At 43.7% G+C, this 22,928-nt stretch overlaps 1 protein-coding gene across 6 annotated transcripts in view; it reads right to left on the bottom strand.

Annotated features, from left to right (window-relative positions):
- Positions 1–20,138, bottom strand: part of LOC146668894 (uncharacterized) — a 56,919-nt gene extending 36,781 nt beyond the window's left edge. For 3 of the 6 annotated variants that reach the window (XM_085408162.1, XM_085408164.1, XM_085408167.1), the window contains exon 1: positions 6,434–6,627. The gene's annotated coding sequence lies outside the window, so the exon portion shown is untranslated. Of the gene's footprint in view, positions 1–6,433; positions 6,629–19,964 lie in introns of those variants that run through there. The other 3 variants (XM_085408163.1, XM_085408165.1, XM_085408168.1) reach the window with 3 other exon arrangements.
- Between the last annotated feature and the right edge of the window lie 2,790 nt (positions 20,139–22,928).

Here is a 22,928-nt window from a genome sequence, read left to right as displayed (position 1 = left end):
TGACGGGACAAACAAAAGTCTCAGAAAGCTAAGACGAGGAAATGTGGCGGTGCGTCTGTAGCGCTCGGCTTCACTCTGACTCAGTTAAAGTGTTTTATATGTTTGAGGAGGCCCGAGTGAGTTTTTGAGGACCTGCATTTATTGAGTTTCTTTCATTTTATTATTCAGAAGCAGATGGTTCAAGGCAGTCAAAAAATGTTTTTAGTTTGAATAAGGTTTTATTTTCTTAAATTTCAGACAAATTTTCAGACAAAAAAATGTTAAAGATATTCTTTGATTGAAGTTGATCTACGTTTCTTTTGTTTTCTTTAATGTTAATAAGGATACAATATCATGCAGAGATGTGCTTAAAATATAACAGACAAATGAGACTACTTATAGGGAGAGTGGGGTCGTAACAGGAAATAACTGAGACGCCACGCTCAAAAGAGAGGACACTGCAAAGACTGTATATAAAAGATGGAATTAGCCACCATGTTGTCACCCATTTGCTTCTGGCGTGAACGTTGGTGCTTGTTTATAACTATTAGCTAACGCTAGCTAGCTTAGCTATGTGAACCTCACACAGCTGCTAATTATTCCCCAGAAACATCCAAATAAAATTCTAGAATTTCACTGAAAACTGGAGCTCCGCCTCCTTGGACCATCTGTCAGTACAGTAACCACACAGCTGCCGTGTTATTGGTCAGATGATGTTATTAAAAAAGCTCCAACAGCACGAACACGGTGCAGAGGTCCCGCTGAGGTGCAGCGTAGCAGAGAGCTAGCAGCTACAGCCTTCGACTCTGCACTTTCCTCTGTGCTCTAGGCTCCGCCCCCACTGTTACTTTCTCTCAGCTCTGCTTTTTAACAGAGCAGTATCTGTTACAGTCTGCTCTCATGTTCTTATTTAGTAAAAGTCTCATATTTCTATCAGCAGTAACAGAAAAAAAAACAAACTTTTTTGACCAGCAACACCGACTTTTAAAACTTGATTCTCCTCTGAGTCGGTCTGAACTCGAGAGGTGCAGCTTTGCGTCTGACTTCTGCTTGTCCTTTCAGGCTTTTAAAGCAGCTCAGCAGGGGGTGTTTGTTTTGTTCATAAGGACAGCCCTCAGCCTTTCTGGCAGCAGCACAGCAGACCCTGATGTAGGGGTTTCTTTGGTTGGCTCTAATAATCACAAACACTGAATGAATCAGCTTCTGCGATGGAGGCTGACCTCACTCTGATCTGAATGTGAAACACTCAGCAGGAGGGAGACCGCTTGTTTAACTCATCATTTCTTAGCGTTGCACAATGAACCACACAAAGATGATGGAATGGAAACCAACCCGAGCTCCTGGGGTTAAAACAAAACAATGTTTTAACACGTGAACCTGGAAATCTGTCGTCTTTCCTCTGCACGTTTGTCCTCAAACCTCTGCAGACGCCACAAAAACAGGCTGCTGGTGTTCGAGGTCACGGCAGGAAAACAGAGCGCCATCACTTCCTTTTTCTCTTCCTTCAGCGCCTTGTTGAGCGCACGCTTATCCAATTGTTTGCAAAGCCTGCTTTAGCACCGAATGTGCTCCAACTGTTCTTTAACCTCCAGGTTAGTGAAGGAAAAGCTCGTCTGTTGTGATTTTAGGTGCAGGTTCTCTCACCGCCTACATGACTTTTCCTGTTTTCTGTCACGCCTCCTGTTCACGTTGAGTCGGTGTTCAAGAGCGAGGAATCCCTCTGAGCCAAAAACTCTTTTTCCTACTCTTGGATCTATATGATGTCATCAAGAGGGGACATCCCTAATATGGTCGTTTCAGGCATCCATGCTGAGCATTTCACAGCTCAGAATGAGTCACGGTTCATTTTAAACTGTGACTCATGCAAAGCTGCTCAGGAATAAAAATAGGTTTTTCCTCCGTTCTTTGTGGTTTTTCACCTTAATGAGCCCCAGTCTGAGCGTCCACAAGAAGCCGATGATCAACCTCAGAGTGGGCGGTGCCAGCCGCAGCTCGCCGCACTAGCAGCTGTTGGTGACTAACAGTCGGCTCCATTGTTTACAGCTGATCGTTCAATTCAAGTTCAGGAACTAAACTATCATGCAGGCTGCTGATTGGACTGTGAGCGCGCACACACACACTGAAGTGAGGAGCTGTGACCTGCAGAGTGCTGCAGAGGAGCTCAGTGCAGGACGCTGCAGTCGGTTAATATTTGTGCTCTGTGAGGGACGACTGTGCTTCACTGGACCATGAAGAACATGAAGGAAGCTCACAGCAGCGTTTCATAACAGCCCTGTGGAGGAACTGCACTGAAATCACTGTTCAGCAACACGAGGGGCTCAGAAACTGTTTCTAACCTGATACTCTGATTACTTTGATCTCCAGTTCTGTGAGTAATCAATTACTTCTGAAAAGGAAACATTAAACGAACCTGTACGCTACAGGACAATGACCAACAACAGGTGAGGTGTCAGAGGCACGGGTGTACTGCTGACCTGTAGGTCAGAGTGACTGCAACACACACACACACACACACACACGCGCACACACACACACACACACACACACACACACACACACACACACACACACACACACACACACACACACACCAAGTAGCTGGATGCAAGTTTCACAAAAGCTTGCATGTGATTATTTTCACCCTACCAAGCAGCAGGATCCACAGCTAATGGTAGCTAGCTTTTTGCATCCAGAGATATCTGCTGATTAGTGCTCTCTAACTCTGTTACTACAGTAACCTCACAGCAGCCATGTTATTGGTCACATGACGTCATTAACATGCTCCAAAAGGCTCTAACAGCACAAACAGTCCAGTTCAGGCACAATTAGCTTTAAAGCTTAGCAGGCAGCTAGCAGCTACAGCCACCTGTGTCACCATCTACCTGTCAGTCAGAGAAGCCACGCCCCTAATAACGTAAACTTCCTATGACACCAAACAGTTTGTGTATCAGGCTGCAAACGTGTCTATTTCTGCTGGAAATGTTTAACATGGGGGACTGACTCACTGCTGCCTCTGCTGGGCGTCAGAGGAACTGCAGGTTTGGAGCTCAAAGCAAAAATTCAGTCCAAATATTCTGCAGAACTAAGTGAAACTAAACGATTCAGAGGCCTAAATGCAGATCAGGGTAGTGACAGGTGTGCACCGGGGTTTTGTTCTCACTGTCACACAGCTAAATAATTCAGGCTGTAACTGGACAGAGTATGACATAATCTGAGTTTCCAAGAAAAAAGAAAGACCGTAGGGCGGAGCCAGATGGAAATCTGTCTGAAAACGAGGGGAGGGCAGACACATTCAGGGCCAGAGCCAATGAAACATGAGCTCCCAGATTTGTCTGGTTTCCAGGCTGATGTTACGTCTCAGGCTGCTTAGACTACCTGATACCTGAGCGGTTTCACATTACAGTCCGATACCTAAACCGCCCGAGCTCACTGAGCAGAGACACCCTTCAGCTCATTTTTGCAGATCGCATCCTCGAGGTCATTCGCTCAGCGGGTACCCACGGCGCCCTCATGACAGCAAATCCACAGCTTCGCCTTCATACTCGGCCCTCCCTTCATCCCAACAGGTGAAACGACAGCAAGGGATTTATCTACTAATGATTCAATAACAACAAAATCCAACCGAGCCATCTGCAGGATTTATTCGAAACTGAAACCATCTGATGTGCAGGAACGACTGCGGCTCTGCTCTCATTTCACCGGCACCGAGCCAATCAGAGAGCTCGTTAACAGGCAGCAGGCTCACCTTTCCTTCATAGCAACACTTGGCAGCATCACACTCACTGCATCACCTTACAGCACAGAGCTGCCATCACTGCAGACAGACACACACACACACACACACACACACACACACACACACACACACCTGCATGAAGGACACTCACGATACAGTGAACGTGGTTACCATAGAAATAAAGTGCTTAGTCATTCTGAGAAGACGAGCTCGACTGCGTGTGAGGTGCTGTCTAAACACTGCAGGCACTGCAGAGGTGTGTGTGTGTTCAGATGACATAACAGTCACTATATTTCCCTGCATTAACCAGCTGAAGCACAGTAAGAAGAACAGTCTCTCAGAGGAAACAGCATGAGGATGACTTCTCATCAGCCTGACACTTAATGGACAGCGAGGGTGAGAGAGAGCGCTGCGAGCTGATTGGATGGCAGTCTAATGACGGCTGGTCCAGAGGTCACACAGCAGCGTGTGGATGGAGCCGTTATGTAACCAGCTAGCTGGCCTTCGGGGCGGGCTCAGTGATCAATACCTGCGCAGCTGATGGGGTCGGCGTGGAAACGCTGCCTCATTACCGCAGTGACACAAACGGTTCCACGTGGACACCTGTGCTAAAGAACGAGCACCTACATCTGCAGGCCCGTTCTTCCTGTCGCCGTTTTCATTTCAGTCCATTACATTTTTGTTAGAAGTCCAGTGACGGATTGTTCTGGAAATAGAGCTGCAGAGCTTCCCATCGGTAAAAATACAGACCCAGATCACATGACGTGTCCATACATGGTCAGAAATGCCCACACATGATGTGGTTTTTTTTCCACTGCATGAACCAAATGTTCCTGAAGCTGACGGCACCCACAGGAGGGCTCAAACACCTCTGTGGCTGATCTTAGAGAATCTCCCCGATTTTTCCACATTTCAAGCTTCTCCAGACATCATTAATATTTAAAACCGCTGCTACGAGGCCTCGCTCTGACACGCAGATGTGGCGCTGCGTTCTAAAGCGGACCCAGCGTCCTCTGGGAACCACGAAGCCTCGGCTCCTCTCAGCAGGCGTAATAACCCAACCTATCAGAGGCAACGCCTGTTACACTGAGAGGCATCACATGACTCCTGTGAGGCTTCCAACTGTCATATCATGAAAACTTTTATTCGATCGATCGATTGATCTCCCACGTGTGGGACGGATAGAGGTTTTGTGGTTATACATCAATACAACTGTTATATCGCAGATTATAATAACATGTAGGCATTACGTCCATATTAACTACATAAATTGCAAAAAAAAAAAAACTACAAAAAAACTGAACTTTTTTCAACACATTTCTAGTTATAGAAAGTTCAAGACTGTAAATGCAAAAAAGTTGCACAAAATCATGTCTTCATAGTTTCATTTTTGAGATAGACCAATGTTTATAAACAATTTGCAAACAAACAGCATCACAATAAACCATTTCCAGCAGTTTCAGTTCTGAGCGTCTCAGAAACCGTACAGGAGAGCATGAAGTCCAACACGACTTTCACAAACACCAGGGAACCTTTGAAAGGCCTGCAGGATAAAAACTACGTGTCCCATGAAAAATGACGTCACTTCCAGGACATGAAATAGTTCGCGCTGACGTTTATTCCAGCGCAGGAAGTGCTATGAACAGCTGATCGGATCAGCAAAGCCATATGTGGAAGGAAACCGCGACCTGGACAAGCTGGATGCATGCTATGGAAGCACGACTCCTCTGATGTCACAAGCACAAAGATTATTGTGCTAGCTGATGTTCAGAACGCTCAGAGGGGCCTTAAAGGGTTAAAACCATATAATGATTAATGTAACTGCAGGTGTCGGCCTCACGTTTACCTGTACAGGTAAGAACCAATGCAAACACTCGTCTCGAAGCTTCCCCCAACGAGCCAATCAGCTCAGCCGGAGAACAGAAGAACCAATCATGCTCGCCGGTCCGTTATCACCATAGAGACACAGGTAAGTGCACTATTGTTGCCATGATGTGAATTAACATGTTTGTTTAGTGCTCTGGTGGGAGGAGCCAAAGCAGTTTGTTGTTTTGATGCTGTGCATGCAGTGAAGGATAACTTACAGCAAAACGCTTCAGCGGTTTAAATAATTTGAGTTTTTCTTTAAAGGAAATCTAATCAGGTTAGACTGGAGACGAGCTGTGCGGTTTAAATGTCCCGGTCACCATGGAGACGAAAGTTACGGCTCCATCCGCGTTCGTTAAGGCGGTCATCAGGAATATCGGCCTGGACTGGCTCCGAGGTGGCTGCAGAGTTGTGAGTCTGTGCTGCAGCTGTGTGTACATTTGTACAGGATTCAGTTACATGAACGATCCTCTGAAAGCATCTGGAAACAATCACAGACGCCAAAGGAAGGACTGCACGCCATCACCTCCGTGTCTCCACGGTCGGCCGTTACTTATCCATGTGCAGCAGCTCCACTTTACATAAGAGCGGACGCTGCAGCAGGAAGTTTAAATACCATCATCAGACTCATTACAGCACGAGAAGTGTTTCATCGGCTTATTTACTCTGAAGTTAACAGTTTACAGCTAATGAAGCCGGCTGCAAAAGATTAACTGTGACACAAGTTAATGTTACATGATCCATTTGTTTTGCACCAGCCAACAATTCAAAGTGCGCACACACTGCTCGTGCTCCAAGACCTAATGCCCCACACACACACACACACACACACTTGCCGCAGCTTTAACTTACTCTTCTCCTTCTCAGCCTGCAGTGCTGCAAAAACACATCCAGCATAAAAACAGAAGATTGGTGGGAGCTCCTTCAGCTCCTTCAGCTCGTTCGCTTCACACTGTCCTCAAACACACACACCACCCTCCTCCTCCTCACACACTCGTCCTGCTGCACAGTACATTCATGCGTTGTGTATTATCCCGTCACCGCTGTGTGTGTGAGCGAACGGGGAAGGCTACGCAGGCTGTGACGGTGGTCGAGAGGGGGAGGGAGGAGACTGAGGGAGGGAGAGAGGGAGGGATACACCTCCCTTTTTGGTTCTGGAGCAGAGGCACGCTGCTCAGTGCTGCAGTAACAAGAAACAGTGCACGTGTGCGAGGCAGGCACACACGCGCACAGACACACACACACAGACACACACACACACACACACACACACACACAGACACACACACACACCTTCCCCAAGGTCTGGTGTGGGAGGGAAAGTCAGTCCCATGTTTACAGAGAAGTTGCGTGAGTGTGTCTGCCAGGTAACCCAACCCCGGTCAGGTCCAGCCTCCACCCTGAAACACACGGGAGGGTCCAGTGCTGACCCCTCCAGCTTGGTTGGCTGTTGCTAAGCAGCACTGGGCCCCCTCCTTGTTATTGGTTACAGGAGTTAGGTGTTTTTTTGGAGGGGAGGACGGAGAGGAAGGTTTGGGACTGCTGGAGGAAAAAGGCCAGTGAGAGTAATGGAAAAGTATCCTGTGTAATCTGATGTAGAGGAGGGGGAGGGGGGGGAGGACGGGCCAATGGGAGAGCAGATCTAAGTGATTATTTAAATTAGTCATGCACGTCCTGCCAATTGATCCGAGCGCAGGGCTGCTATTGGTGGGCATTCGTCTTATTAACAGAACTCTGCAGATGACACACACACACACACACACACACACACACACACACACACACACACACACACACACACACACACACACAGGTAAAGCTACCTGGCTTAGTCATGAAGCTGCATCCACAGACAGCATGTGAGCAGCGTCACACTACTTTCACTAGCAGCTATTTATGGCTGATAACAGTAAAATAAGGCATGTCACAATCACCAACCAGTGAACGATTTACAAAGAACATCATTCTTACAACATTACAAACATGATCTGACTATGAGAGCGTCAACAGGAAGTTCCAAGGAGAAGCAGCACCAGCACTGATAGTTACTGGTGTCAGCCTCCATCAGCTCTGTTTGGGGGGCAGCAGAGACAATCGAAACTCCAGCAGGGGAAGAGTTTTTATTACAACCCGCAGGAAGGTTCTGGGTGACTCTCAGTTATCGGTCTGCTGGACACAGATGATCGTTCGGTTTCACGAGGCCGTAGCGCCCGGCTGGACTGTGGCAGCGTCACTTCATATTTCAGAAATGCCAACAAAGTTCGAGTGCAAAGTTTTATCACATCTCAAAAAACCAAAAACATCCAAACGTTCAAACACGCGTTAAGACTGCACTGCATGATCCAGCAGACGCCAGCGCCGAGAGCCTGCAGCAACAAAACATCCAACATGGCTGACTGAGCAATCAGCTGACCCAGTAAAGCCAATAAAACCACTTAATTTCACCAACCCTGTCCTCGCCGACCACGTCTGTGCTGCAAGCGTCAGCTTCTCAAAGCTGGAGTCATAATTTGGGCGTGACAGGATGTTACGCGTCTGTTTCTCACAAACTTCACATTCTAACGGTTTTTCAGCGAAACACATTTTTAAATGTGAGTTCTTATAATATTTGAGTCACGTGCACAGTCCTCTCACAAACCCCGAAACTTCGAGCAGCCTCCTGCACCCAAAACTACGTGACACAGTTTATCCACAAATTATTGAAGCACAAACAGTTTGGTTGTTCAGAGGAAAACTAATGACCAACAGTAATCTAATTACCTTTAGATCTCACCGTGCTGTGTGACAGCGACTCACAGCATTGAAAACGTCTCAGAGGACAAACACAGACGAAGGCGACAGAAGAACACGAGCGTGTGTTAAAGCGTGGGCGTGTCCACAGAACGATCAACACGTTTCTGCACGTGTGTCAACTTTGTACATGTACGAGCCACGACTGAAGCTTCCAGGCAGAGAGCACGATCCTCTTCTGTGGCACATTTTCACATCCTGCCACTTCGAGACAGCGAGAGCCCAGATAGCACAAGCTCGCAGGTCCCAGAACGACGAGTGGCTGCGACTGAAATAGGCTTTCTAATCATCTCCTGCCGGCCTGACGCAGGAAGGAAAATGTTTGCTGATAAACCGGCAGCTCCGACTCCCCACAGCAGCTCGTCTCTCAGGTGGACCGCGCCTGCCGCCGTCCTTCAAGCTGCCACAAACTTATAGTCGTGTAAGTGTGTATTTATATCTTTGTGGGGACCAAGAATTGGACATTTACTATACTTGTGGGGACCAGTGTTGGTCAAGTTACTTGAAAAAAGTAATCAGTAACTAATTACAGATTACTTCCCCAAAAAGTAACCCCGTTACTTTACTGATTACTTATTTTCAAAAGTAATTAATTACTTAGTTACTTTTTAAAAACACGATTTACACCCTGAATAGGTGATAAAGCGATAGATCTTTCAGCCCAATTCTACTTTTTCTGCATAATCCATCATACAAAATGTAATCAAAGGGAAAAGTCTCTTTTTAAAACTTGTTTTATTAGTTTTAATCTTTTAACTTTATGCATCAAGCAAAAATGTAATTATATGCAACATTCTCTGACTGGAAGAAATTAGTTTAACATTTAAACCTATTTTCTGCACATTCCAGCACATAAAATAAAATATTTTTTGTGTTTACACTCAGTCTTTCAAATAGATGCAAGTAAAACACAGCAGAAAATAAATAAAGTCAAAGACTCAGCGGTCCTGTTGCTCTATTTTCACCTGTAAAGCAGGAGTGGGGTAGGCGGAGGTTTACCCTGGTGCAGGTGTGCCGCGGTCAGTGGAAGAATCCGCGAGTTTCTCTGTGAGTTTCCCATTACGTCGTAGCTACTCGGTGCTTGTTGGAAGTTTAGGGGTTTTTTTCGCTGTAAAAAGAAGTTTTCTTCCCACGCACGATGGACACTAATGTTTTTGTCACTTTTTATGGAATCAAACTCAAAGTAAGGTCAGTACTTCCACGCTTTAAATGCTGCACGCTCATACTCTCTCCCACAATCGATATATGATCCACTGTTGATCTGCACACAGCTGTTGTCACTAACGTCGCACTCGCTTACGTCACTGTCATGAGACATTCTCGCAAAAAAAAAAAAATCACGGTTTTAGTTACGCAGTAATGCAGCGTTCCTACGGGAAAGTAACGGTAATCTAATTACTGTTTTTGCAATAGTAATCCCTTACTTTACTCATTACCTGAAAAAAGTAATCAGATTACAGTAACGCATTACAAGTAACGCGTTACTGCCCATCTCTGGTGGGGACTGGCAGCCCTTATGGGGACCAAAATCCTGGTTCCCATGAGTCTGAAGGCAATTTGGAGACTCAGAATGTGGTTTTAGTGAGAGGTTATGTCAGCTCGATGTCCCCACAAGATATGAATACCCGACGTGTGTGTGTGTGTGTGTGTGTGTCTGCATAGGAAATCAACAGGAAGAGGGAAAACCTTTAACTCCAGGACTGCACCGATCAACAACCTCACAGGATTTTAAATTTGTGCCGTCGTGAACTTTAACCTGAGGGTTGGATACTCTGACATCACGTTTCTGAAGAACGACGGACTTCAGATTATTTTGAAACGACCTTAAAACGCCCCGACTGATGAGCAGCAGCGGCGTTTGTTTCTCTGAGGTCTTTGCTGATGTTTCCTCCCTCGCATCACGTCCTCGCACATCTGAACACTCCCACGTCTGCTTTCACAGGCGTGCTCAGTCTGATGACCATCAGCAGCTCCTGGCTCAGCTTCTCGCTGTGTGGCCTCAGGATTCCCGCACTCAGATTTTTATTAAACAATAACTCAGTTTAATGTGTCGGACTTTGATTTATCTGAGGTTGGTTTATTTCTGTCGTGTCCAAATATGTAAACTAGAGATGGCACGATACCACTTTTTTATGTCCGATACCGATATCATAAATTTGGATATCTGCTGATACCGATATGAATCCGATATAGTGTTTTTTAATCAACAAAACTGTTTTTTAAATATCTTGCTGCATTTTGTATAAGTTCATACTCAAGTTTAAAACAACAACTACACTAAAGCTATTCTGTTATACCTGTATGCAAAAAAAAATATTTCATAGTTCAGCAATACTGATCAATCTAATAAACTTAGACCTACACCATCCTCCCTATTCTGGTATTTTAAAGAGTACTTAGCATAAATATTAAGCAACCTAACTAATAGGGTTCCAACTCCCAGCAACAACAAAAATAAATAAATAAAAAATAGGGAACCACCCCTCACGCTCCACCTCATGATGCTTAATCGACGTAATCAACCTTAATTTGATGCAGTGTGAAAAAAAATGCACAGAAATCAATTATTTTTCAAGAAATATTAAATAGATTCAACATCTTTCTTCAACAAAATTGCAGACTGCACAGATGGTACCTTCCCAAAGGAAAAAGTACTATAGCTTACTAGGGTATATATATTAGACTTAATAGTTACTATATACAGTAATTGACTTCTATTCATTTTACATCAAATTAAAACTTTGGGTGTCAGATAATTATTTATTGAAAGCTAGACATTTTAAATGAGAATAAGAAAGAAAAGTATGTCTTTGTGCCCCCTTTTCCCTGTTAATGCCCTATCGGCCCCCCTGGCTAAACTTTGCTAGATCCGCCCCTGCACAGTTACCAGCGTCAGCTACGTAGAAAAGATCCTCGAGTAGAAAGTAATATTAAATAAATTCTAACAACAGCTGATCAAGCTTAAACGTGCTGCTGTTGTTCAGCCGCTGGTTTCCTCTTTCTGGTGCAAAGTGGGCCAAAAGCAAACTAGAGACACGGACTCGCGACAGAAAAGCCGATCAGCTGATCGTTAAGCAGTTTCATGATTGAAGTAGCAGCAAGAAGAGGCAGTCGCTCCATATATCGCTTGTTAAGCTTAACGCAGGAATGCTTTACATTCAGAGATGGACTTACACACTTGCTTTACTTCTCTCGGGATAACTTTGTCGGAGATGAAATGCCAGGTTGCTAGCGAAGCTCCACATGCTATCCAGACCACCGACAGGTCCCGCATGCCACAGCCGCTCTATCACGTGATGCATACTGCTCCGAAGTGCTAACGTTCTGAGGTGAGTTACGGCGTGTTGCAAGTTTTGTGAGGTGCTTTCGTGATATTTAATGGATCGGATTACATTTTTTATTTTTCTCCGATATCCGATCCAGTAATTTAGGTCAGTATCGGACCGATACGTAATATCGGATCGGTCCATCTCTAATGTAAACCCTGCAAATTTAAAGAGCTGCTTCTGTCGTCTCACCGCGATGCAGCGTGTAACAACACCGCAGTCACCTGATCCACCGCCATCAACACCATCACTTTCAGAATCCCCGCTGCCAGCTCGACAGAGGATTCGCCACCTTTGACCACTCCCACTCAAGTTTCACACATTTACTCATGAAATCCACTTCAAACTTAATAATTTTAAGTTTGGGAAACTGCAGATTTTCCTCCAATTGCGAGCTGTGTGGTCCATCAGTTCATTCACAGAGACCGAGCCCTGCAAAGCTCGGGGAGCCGAGTCTCCCACGAGACAGCAGATCCACTTTTGTCCGACCGGATCCAGACCGACTGTAAACGCTCATTGTGGTTGAATTAGAAGTCAAACCGTCACTTACAGGTTTAGGTCGGCTTCAAAGATGTTTGTGTTGTTAATCTGCTCGTGGACAAAAGCGTCATCAGTCAGAGTGACTGTGTTAATCTGAGCGACAAGTCCGGGCAGAGAACAGCTCTCAGTCTCCCACCACAAGAATGCCGAACGCGAGGAGTGGCGGGATTAGAGCTGCAGACGCCCGGCAGCTCCACTGCTAACAGAAACACACATGTGCACGCAACAAAAACAGCTGCACGCACATTTAAACCTGCTGCTCCCTCACAAATGATCCAAAGCCAGCATCCAGCACATCTGAGAGCTGCAAAGTGTCCACACACACACGCACACACACACACACACACTCATGAATCTGAAGATTCATGAGTATAATTAGAATAAAAATAGAGTTAGAGTAAAGTTTGGAGTCCCATCTACTGATATTATTTTGCGTTAGCTTTGCACTAAAGTAGAAACGTCCTCCAAAGAGCTACTTTTACTTTCTGAGTAGATTCCAGAGCCTGTACTTTTCCACTTTTACTTGAGTAAAGAAGTTGAATCAGTACCTCAACTTTTACTGGAGGATTGTTAACAGTAGTATTTGTACTTCTGCTTAAGTACAGAATGTCGGTACTTTTGCCACCTAAGGGTAGTCCTCCAAAAACCCAACAAAGCTCCGGTCCACCAGGAACGGGACAGAAACCCATCAAAGATGACAAACAGCAGCAAAAGCTCGGCCGTGTTTGCAACGATCACTTCTCATTGCGTTTGACATTTGGCTTCACTTCAGCTCTTTTATGTCAGACGTTCAAAGCTGCTCTAGAAGAAAAATCTGGAGCTCAGCTGAAGCAGAGCACGAAGTTAAATTAGGATTGGACAGATTTGCTGTGAGGGTCAAAGGGAAAGTTTGACCCCTGCTGTCACATCTCACTGTTCATTACTTCCACTGCTCAGAACAATCAAACACAATCAGACTGCGTGAGCTGTGTTACCAGTCAAACCTACTGTCAGCAATTAAAGTCATCAAAATGAACACTGTTCCTGATTTTTTATTATTATCCCAACTTTTTAACTTTATTGCTGATATGATTGTCCTGATTTCCCACAGTGCTCCCTGATGGCTGCCTGCTGTGCCAAACCATTAAAAAAAAACATAAGATATTCTCCTGTTTGAGACCCAGTTTGTAGTGGGCATCGTTTACATCCACCAAACATACAGTTTACCCATAAACACACGCATCAGCCTTTACAGGTGAGCAAGGAGCTCAGGTAGAGCCTGTCTCACAGCGACCTATCACGTATGACACCGAGCCATCACACAGTGAGGTTGGGACTAGGGCTGGGCCATATTATACCGTTCACGGTAATACCGGTATAATGTTAGGCAACGATAGGAAAATGAAATATTGCGATAGAATATGAGTAAAACGCGCATGCGCAGTGCCTTTGTTTTCATACGCACATGGCCGATTGTTGAGTGAAACAGATGAACCAGAATTGGTTTGTAAAAATGGTGCAACTTCAGTGATGTGGAACTGGTTTGGTGTTTGTCCGTCAGATACACAACAAAGCACATTTTTTTGCAGAACGTGCAAGCGGCCGTCGTTATTGTCGTATTTGTCGGACTAAGATGCTCTTAAATCTGGGAGTAATCTGGGTCCTAAACTCCGTATGCTTCAGGTCAAACAACACTGCAGCATCACTGAGAGTTAAAAACTGTCTAAATTCTTTCATCTTTAATAAAACGATCAGCATTGCTGCTTTACCAGGTGTAACTATGAAGTTTAACTTCCAGGCATCCATGAAAACAAAATTTATTACATTTAACGGAGTTAGAAGTTAGCAGGAAGCTAGCGGAAGTTAGCTCGCTAGTTTCGCTAGTTACCTAAGCATGATATAGCACGTTCTGACTGAGAGATTTCTGAAAAAATTCAAACGTACAGCTCTGCTGTCACTTCCAACATAAATGAAGACAGGAAACTAAACAGCAGTGACGTTTATAGGGCTACTGAAGTTGGGCTAGCTGGTATATAATGATGTGCTACGTGATCGCTAGCGACACAGCTATGTTAGCATAACATAAACAGTGAAGCTGGAGGACGAACACTAACACTTTTCCACTTATAAAAGTTAACGTGAAGGTTCCTCATGGTTAGAGACAAATGCAATCGCATGGCAGGATGCTGTAAACAGACCAAACTTCAGTCAGGAGAACAACTGAGATAATCCATCCACAATACGAGGTTAGTCATTAATAGACTGCAACAACATGGGAATAGCTCAGCTGCCAGAGAATTCAACATTAATGAATCAATGGTACAGAAGTGGAGGAAGCAAGAAGAATGAGTTTAATAAAGTTTGATTTATCTGACTGCTTTGTTTCGCTTAATGTGCCTTATAATCCCGTGCACCTTATGGTCCGAAAAATACGTACTGCACACTGCAGTTTAATGTTGCAAAGCACCTCTTTTTAACTTCAGTGGATATTATACATGGTTATGCTCAGGATATGTCAGCCCATTTCTACTGGAAATGCCTTTTGGTTAAACTTTCAGCAAGGAATTTGCATTTAATAATAATAATAATAATAATGGATTGGATTTATATAGCGCTTTTCAAGGCACCCAAAGCGCTTTACAATACCACTATTCATTCACTCTCGCATTCATACACTGGTGGAGGCAGCTACAGTTGTAGCCACAGCTGCCCTGGGGCAGACTGACAGAAGCGAGGCTGCCATATCGCGCCATCGGCCCCTCTGGCCAACACCAGTAGGCAAGTAGGGTAAAGTGTCTTGTCCAAGGACACAACGACCAGGACAGAGAGCCCAGGGATCGAACCGGTGACCTTCCGGTTACAGATGCGATTCCCAACCCCCTGAGCTATGGTCGCCCCATTTGCACTGTTACATTTTTATAAAGCTTTAATGTACATAAAAACCAGCTTCTTGTTTAAGTGAAAATAAATGGAAGGTTGTCTTTTTGCACTAGTAATGTTGTGGAGTTGTATTTTGTCTCGCATCAATTATATCGTCAGTTATATCGTTATCGCAAATTTTCAAATATATATCGTGATAAATATTTTTGGCCATATCGCCCTGCTCTAGTTGGGACCATCAAAGTGTCAGCAGCTGATATGAAGCAGTGAAGGTGGACTCTCGGAGAGCTCCGACTGCAGAGGAGCGAGTCTGCATTTAATCCGAGCTCCTGCAGGACGATGCAGAGGACAAGCTGTTATGCAACAGAGTGCTGCTGCAGCACTAATGTCCACCACACACACTCACACAGAGTGGACAAACAGCGCGCGCTTCACCTACACACTGAGATCAGAGGGCCCAGCAGTACCTGATTTCAAAATAAAAGCTCCTGAAACATGACTTCTAAATCAAAGCCAACTTCTAGTAAATTAAGAGCACATTCATAAATATCAATTAGTCTTGTTTGCACACACTCATGTTGGATACAAATGACATACCCTAGTATTCTGGTAGCAACATGTCAATATTAAAGCCATCTCCCTTTGGATTTCAAAGTAAAAGCCCTCTGAATGTTTATTTTTGAACTACTCTTTCAAATAATTCAGAATGGAAAATTCACGTTTCCACAGACAAGTCGCAGTCTATACTGACAGTATCCAACCCCACAGTGATACCATATCAATTTTGAGTCAGGCTGATTTTGCTTTCCAGTATAAAAGACTTTTCAAATTGACCATAAAAGATATACTCTTAACGATTTCAAAATGCTCTTACATTGAAAGATGCTGTTTCCACAGGATAATTCCACTTTAGATCAACAGTATCCAACCCGACAGTAAAACCATGTAGATTTCAAGTTGGTCTGATTTTGCCTTTCAAAGTAATGGCCCGTTGAAATTGCCCATGTATGACCCACTCTTTCACTGACTTCAGAATCCCATTAAAAGCAAAGTTGCTGTTTCCACGAGATCGTTTCACTCTACATTGACAGTATACAACCCCACACTTATCACGTCAATATCGTGATTATAATTGTTTATTTGCTACTTTTAATAATTAAACGCGGATGCTGTTAACAGGACAATTACTGTTTCCACTAAGTAATTGGAGTTCAAGCAAACCATACACAACCTCTCCAGTGGTAACATCTCAATCTCAAATCAATCTCGTTTTGCATTTCAGAGTAAAAGCCTTTTGAATTTGTTTATAGGAGCTTCTCTTTCCATAACTTCAGAATGGCATTAAATGGAAAGTTCCAGCTTCCATGAATTAATACCAGTTTGTGCCAACACATATCATTGCATATAATCTAACAGTGGAGTTGGTGACCATACTTTTCGGTGACTTCAGAATGCTGTTAAATAGTCCATGGGAACAGGGATTTTCCTAATTCTTCTCTAAATCAATAATATACTCCCTCAAAGTTGTACACTGTGAAAATCAAGTCTTTCTTATTTTTGATTTAAAAATAATTGCCCTGGAAATGTTTTACAAGCTGTTCTGTAATTTCTTTATTTAGAATGATATTATGTAGAAATGACATCTTTCCACAGACTTGAAATATGGACGTACTATCAATTACGACTTCCTTTTACATCATCTTTATGATTCAATTCTGTCATAATCAATTGAGTCTGATTTTGTTTTTCAAAATAAAAACCCAATATGTTTAGTATCAAAAGTACTCAGGTAGTGTGACTGGGAAAACTGAGGATCAAGGACATTAAAGGGTAAAGGCACTGATATTCAATAACTAATACAATATCAGTGCCTGGAGCTCAAATGTCAGTAAAAATGCATGAGTGGGTCATACATAGGCAATTTCAACGGGCCATTACTTTGAAAGGCAAAATCAAGGCGACTTGAAATTGACTTGATATCCCCGTGATAGTGTACACTGTCGATCTTGAGTGAAATTATCCCGTGGAAACAGCAATTTTCATTTTTAAAACATTCTGAAATAATTGAAAGACTATATCACATATGGGCAAATTTGATGGGCCATTAATTTGAAAGGCAAAATCAGACCAACTTGAAATTTACATGGTTTTACTGTCGGGTTGGATACTGTTGATCTAAAGTGGAATTATCCTGTGGAAACAGCATATTTCAATTTAAGAGCATTTTGAAATCGTTAAAAGTCTATGGGCAATTTGAAAAGGCTTTTATTTTGGAAGGCAAAATCAGAGTGACTTGATCTTGACATGGTATCACTGTGGGGTTGGATACTGTTGATCTAAAGTGGAATTATCTTTTGGAAACATGTATTTTTAATTTAAGAGCATTTTGAAACTGTTAAATGATTAAGTCATATATGGGCAGTTTCAATGGGCCATTACTTTGATAGGCAAAATCAGAATGACTTGAAATTGATATGGTAACATTGCGAGGTTGAATACTGTTGATCTAAAGTGGAATTACCCTGTGGAAACAGCAATTTTCCTTTTTAGAGCATTCTGAAATCACTGAAAGTTAGGTAAATTATGGGTATTTTCAACAGGCCATTATTTTGGAAGGCAAAATAAGAATGACTTGATATTGATATGTTGTCACTGTGGGGTTGTATACTGTTGATCTAAAGTGAAATTACCCTGTGGAAACAGCAATTTTCATTTTTAGAGCATTCTGAAATCGTTAAAAGAGTAGGTCGTATATTGGCAATTTGAAAAGGCTTTTATTTTGGAAGGTAAACTCAGAATGACTTGAAATTGACATGGTAACATCATGAGGTTGTATACTGTTAATCTAAGGTGAAATTACCCCGTGGAAACAGGAATTATTCTATTTAGAGTATTTCATTCTGAAGTCACTGAAAGAGTAGTTCAAAACTGAAAATTCACAGGGCTTTTACTTTGGAATCCAAAATAAGATGGCCTTGATATTGACAGGGCGCTATTAGGGTACAATGTGTCATGTAGATCTAACATTAGAATTAGTAAACAAGCCTAAATTATATGTTATTATGTTCTTAACATATCTGTTAATTCACTCGAAGTTGGCTTTTATTTTGAAATCCGGTTTCCACATCCATTCCCGTAATACTTTGAATACACAGGGAACAGAAAACAAAATTGGAGCCCTTACTGTGATTAGTGATTTCTCTGAGGCCTCTGGTTTATGCCTAAATCTAAAAAAGTGTGAGTTACTAGCAATTAAAGACTGCCCTGCAAATACTATCTGTAATATCTCTGTTAAACAAGAAGTCACATACTTGGGACTGCTAATATCCAAAGACCAAAAATCAAGATGCTCTTCAAACTTCACTCCAATTATACAGAAAACCCTAAAAAAGTTCAACCAGTGGCTGCAAAGGGACTTGTCTTTGAAAGGCAGAGTGTTACTTACTAAAGCTGAAGGGATATCCCGATGAACATATGCTGCTCTCTCCTTACATCTGGATAAGAAAAGTAGTAAAGATATTGACCGTATGCAGGTCCTCTTAACGTGGACCCTCATTTATAAACACAACTTCTCACCTCACAAATACCTCATCTGGAACAACAGAGATATTTTATAGAAAAATAAATCACGTTTCCTGGAAACTTGGCTCCAAAATGGGATCCTATTGGTGGCTCAGCTGGTTAGTAAAGAAGGACAACTACTTACATACGACGACTTTATTGCACTATATAATTTTCCAATCAGTGTTCAGGAATTCTCAATGGTGCTTGGTGCCATACCCTCAGGGACTTTAATGTTATATAAAAACACTGACAGCTCGATCTCTACCTCAGTCACGCTCCCTGATCCAGCTGAGTCACCAATAGGAAAAATCTGCTTTACACAGGAACTTGGTAACAGCAATAAGAGAATACGTAGTTTATGCCAAGAAGATATCGTCTCTCTCCCATATATAATATCTTATTGGAACCGATTTGTTCCAGATATCAAGTGGAAGACAGTCTGGATGGTCCCCCATAAATATTTGATTGTAAATAAGGTGAAAGAAGTCTCATTTAAAATTCTACATAAATGTTATCCAGCCAGTCACTACATGGTCAAATTTAAAAGGGACATAAATACTAATTGTACTTTCTGTGGGGATCATCCAGAAACTGTGACATCTTTTTTGGTACTGTTCTTTTACACAGAGATTCTGGAAGGAATTTAGCAGCTTTGTTATTGTCCATATTTTAAGGGAGTTTTCTTTACGATAGGAAAATGTTTTATTCTGTTTCTTTAAGTTCCCCAAGAAGTATGAGAAATGTTTTTTATGATAAATTTCTTAATACTTTTAGCTAAACTTTTTATCCATAAATGTAAGTTTACTAACAAAACACCATATTTCTGTCATTATTTTAAGGATGTGCACATGCACATACAATCAATATCAGACTCCACCAACAAAAACGCTCAAAACAATTTATGTATGTGAATTTTTGCGTGTATTCTTATAATTGTTACCTTTTTCTTTTACCCCTGGCTTTGTGTGTTCATGTTCTGTTGTTTTGTATACTTCATCTGTTCGTATGTTGTGTACTCAGTGTTTGTTAAATAAAGTTTAAAAAAAAAGAAAAGAAAACAAACGGGAGGCTGGCTTGACACAAGTAAGGTTTCCGCTTTCTCACACAGACCAGGACACCAGCTGCCCCCCTGCAGCCTCCACACTCTTTTACCCCAACGCGCGTCATCAGCTGGAAAGTTTACAAAACAAAGCAGCTGTTTTATGACATGACGAATGTCCCGTAACAGTGTGCACATTTTTAAACACGTGCAGGTACAAACATGAGCGCGAGGAGCTGTCCTACCCGCACACCGCAGCGCTCACCTGGGCACGCGCACACACCGTCACGTTTTTCTCGTAGATTCCGTCAAAGTGGCTAAAATCAGCAGACGGTTTCCTCTTCAGACCGTCAGTTACTTCTGCAGAGCTTCAGTCTCACCGACCGGAGAACACGCCCCCACACACACGAGGATAATGAACGAGCTGCATTAATTATCACAACTCCGAGATACTCACGGGGTCAGGGAACTATACCGGAAGGCGGAGGAATACATCCCTGTCACTCACTGATCACCCACAAACATGTGGCCGTGATGATCCGGGCCAGAGGAGCAGTCGGGACGCTGTGGCACCAGCGAGGCGCGGATCTTTGACTGGGCTCTGACATTTGGCCCAAACCTGCATCCAGAGCCGACACATGTTCTCAGGGCCAGATGTTGCCCAGATGTCACAGCTCACCTGTGGCTGAAGCTCAAAGGCTGTTTCTAAAAGAAACATGCAAGGCTTTTACATTTGTGCTTCTTATTTCTTCAGCTTGCTGCAGATGCACTCCGCAGGACTCACGCCTCACCTGCTGGGTTTCATATGTCATACCGCCCTCTAGCGGCCAGATGGAGACACGCAGGTGGATGTTTTATGTGTTTTAGAGTTCATGTAAGAGCCAGTGAGAAGCCTCTGTGATGTCATAGGTGTAAATAAAAATAAAAACAAAAATCTTTGTTACATATGCTGTATTTATTTCATGGTCATTACATTACAAACAGTTCCATCAGCAGCAAGTAATAACACTCACTAGAAGAATAGAATAGAATAGAATAGAATAGAATAGCCCTTTAATGTCATTGTACATGTACATCAAAATTCTGGGTGCTCCACACTAACTGTGCAGGAGTAAAAAAATATGAAAAGTATAACATCAGGAATAAAGAGCAAACAGAAGAAATATATAGAGTCTAGAGGAACACATACCAGATAATAGAAAGGCACAGCTGTCTGAGCCTCCTGAAGTCTGTGATGAGTTCTTTGGTTTTAAGGACGTTCGGTTTCAGGTTATTTTCTGAACACCAGCAGGACAAGTTCTCCACACTGTCTCATCTCCATCAGAGACGAGCCCAACCGCAGCATACTCACTGATGACATTGGTTGGGTGGGCTGGTGTGCACATAGGTGTCCAGGGCGTAGACTAGGGGGCTGAGAACGCAGCCTTGTGGGGATCCGGTGCTGAGAGGGGGGGTGAGGTGGGGGCTGAATCGTACTGAGTTAGGCCAGTGGGCGAGGAAGTGTTTGATCCAGGAGCAGGTGACGGGGGATAGTTTGGGATTATGGTCCTGAACACTGAGCTGCAGCCCACACAGAGCATCGTCACAGAGCTCCTCATGTTCTCCACATGGCTCAGCGCTCTGTGAAAGGTGACGGTGATGGCATCCACCTCCATGGTGGGGGCTGAGGGAGGGGGGTAGACAGTCTCTCACGTGCTGAGCACTATCTGCTCGAAGCACTTCATGACTACAGACGTCTGTAGTCATTGAGGCTGTCTATGCTGGCTTTTTGGGGATGGAAATGATGTGGAGGCCTTCAGCCAGGTGGGAACCATGGCGTGAGTCAGGGAGATGTTGAACAGCCCAGTGAGGATCACGGCCAGCTGGTCTGTGCGGGCTTTAACCAGTCCCTGGGATGCTGTCGAGACCGGCAGTTTGCCTGGGGTTCGCTGCTCTCAGTCTCCTCCTGACCTCATGTTCTTGGCTGGTCCAGGAGGCACCAGGACCAGCTGACCAGAGAGGATACGGTTTACCCCACACTCAATGTAAATGGCCTGTATTTGTACAGCGCTTTACACTACATCCAGTCATCCACACACACATTCACACACTGGTGATGAAGCTACATGTAGCCACAGCTGCCCTGGGGCGCAGTGACAGAGGCGAGGCTGCCGGACACTGACCTCTGACCTCTGACCACCACCAGTAGGCAACGGGTGAAGTGTCTCGCCCAAGGACACAACGGGCTCGAACCTTCTGATTACAAGACGGCTGCCAACTGTTGAGCCACGATTGCTCGTGTGATGATGTTAAAGCTCAGGGATAACAAATGGCTCTTTGGTTCCTCTCCTCAGTAGGAAAGAAGAGTTTGAATATTCTTATTCCTGATAGGTTTAAACAGAATAGTGTGACAGAAAATGAGCAGAGACTGAGGATTAACTTCCCCCATTGATGTGAGGTTAAAATGTCCTCAGATTTATTCTGCAGTGAAGACTAACCTCAGTTTGATCCAAGCTCTCAGGGTCTGACCGCTCACAGGGTGTCAGGCTGGACTCACATGTCTCAGTCCTCCCCAGACTTCACGTCTGATAGAGTTCAGCATCCCGGTGCTGACTCACTGTCATACTGGCAGACACACAACATCTTTGCTGTGGTTTCTACACATGATGTCCAAACAGTGTGTGTCCTCTGTGCGTCCACACGGGGACAGGAAGTGGGAAGTCATTCATGTGTGCAACAGTCACTGGAAGTCACTGGAGGGCAGGAGGAAGACTTCATATTTATATTTCTGATTTTGTTTCAGTCAGTTTGTCGAGGGGTTCCTCTCTGAGCTTAGTTACTATCCGCTTTGTTATTATTTATTATGATGTGAGTGGCCTTCATCAGCCAGACGGATGAGAGGCTCTGAGATGATTTTCAGCACAAACACACAAAACTTTCACTGATGTCATCCAGGTCTCAGGAAACAAAGCCACTGATGGCTCCTCCGGCTCCTCGTCCTGAAGAACTCACGGAGAACTCATGAATTATCAGCTCTGAATGACAGCTCAAACATCTGAAACCGGTCGAGTTCAGCTGCTTCTTGAATGACCTTAAAGAACTTTTCCAGGCCAGAGGTTCAAGACGTGAAATCACAACCTCTGTAATACCCTCAGAGAGAGAGAGAGAGAGAGAGAGCAGCCATAATGTTGTTCGACATGTACGATCACAGTAAACAGCTCTTCTTCTGTTCTAGAGCTCATAACATGAA

Source organism: Rhamphochromis longiceps, linkage group LG6 (genome assembly GCF_057381845.1).
Source record: "Rhamphochromis longiceps isolate RC_006_pf linkage group LG6, R_longiceps_female_GT1.1, whole genome shotgun sequence".
NCBI lineage: Eukaryota > Metazoa > Chordata > Actinopteri > Cichliformes > Cichlidae > Rhamphochromis > Rhamphochromis longiceps.
Note: the sequence above shows the minus strand (reverse complement) of the source record. Positions and strands in the feature narration are given on the sequence as shown.